We start from the raw sequence: 1227 nt of genomic DNA, 5'->3' as shown, positions 1-1227 counted from the left end.
TTATATTTTGGACAACAGTCCTTTTTCAGATATGTCGATTCCAAATATTTTCTCCCAGCTTGTGGCTTATCTCTTCATCATCTTGAAAGGTCCTGATCTTTTGAAGTTAACATTACATTATCCGATGCAATGATTTTTAGTTTTCTAACTCTCATTTTTAGTATGAAATGTATTTTACATCTCTACCAAGTGTATGTGTAGAATACATACATATTCATATATATATGAAAGAATACCTACCCAATGTGTGATTTACTATGATACTTGCTATTTCATTTCTACTCCATTTTTTATACACTGTTAAAATAATAATGATTTTAAAAGACTAGTTCTTCTTCTGTAAAGTGGTTTCACGTGGCTGTCAATACAGACTCAAGTCATACTGCCTCAACCAATTCCATCTTTCCTTTTGTCCTTGTATTAGCCCATGGCTAATGGCACTTGTGTTTGGAGGGAATTCCTCAGAATTATGCAGTGAAGCAGAGATCAAAGTTTAAAATCTTTCCTGCTACCTTGTCTTTGTTATTTCCTGCTACTATAACAAAAACACCTGAGACTGAGTGATTTTTAAATAATAGTTTCTTTCTCACAGTTCTGAAGCCTCAGAAGCCTAAAATCAAGGCACTGGCAGGTTTGTTGTCTAGTTAGGGCCTAGTCTCTGCTTCCAAAATGGAGCCCTGTTACTGCATCTTCTCATGATGAAAAGCAGAAGAGCAGAAAGAGCCAAAAGGGACGAAGGCAGTGCAATCACATTGCAGAAGAGATGGAAGGGCAAACTGGAGCTGAACTCCCTCTCAAGCGCTTTTATAAAGGCACTATAAATTAAAAAAAAATCCTAAATCCCCCTCCCCAACAGACTGAATGGACTCCTCTTGGCCAAGGGGACCCCAGAGAAATCTTAAACACTGAGTTCCTGGCCATGATGGAAACAGGAAGTTGGATGTGTCTCATTTTGCCCCCTCCCTTTTGTAGTTTAGGCACAACCACTAACCAGAATTAATGTTAAAATAGAGATCATAAGATTGACAGCACCAACTCTTTGTGGCAATAAGATACCAAATTATAAATAAGACGTAATGGCTGTGCCAGGCAATAGTTAAGTCAAGCACCCTCCACACTTAAATAATAAATTATGTTCTTTTTTTTTTCCCCATTTATTTATTTTATTGTATTTTAGGTTTTGGGGTACATGTGAAGAACATGCAAAATTGTTGCATAGGAACACAC

Source organism: Cebus imitator, unplaced genomic scaffold (genome assembly GCF_001604975.1).
Source record: "Cebus imitator isolate Cc_AM_T3 unplaced genomic scaffold, Cebus_imitator-1.0 Scaffold574, whole genome shotgun sequence".
NCBI lineage: Eukaryota > Metazoa > Chordata > Mammalia > Primates > Cebidae > Cebus > Cebus imitator.
Note: the sequence above shows the minus strand (reverse complement) of the source record.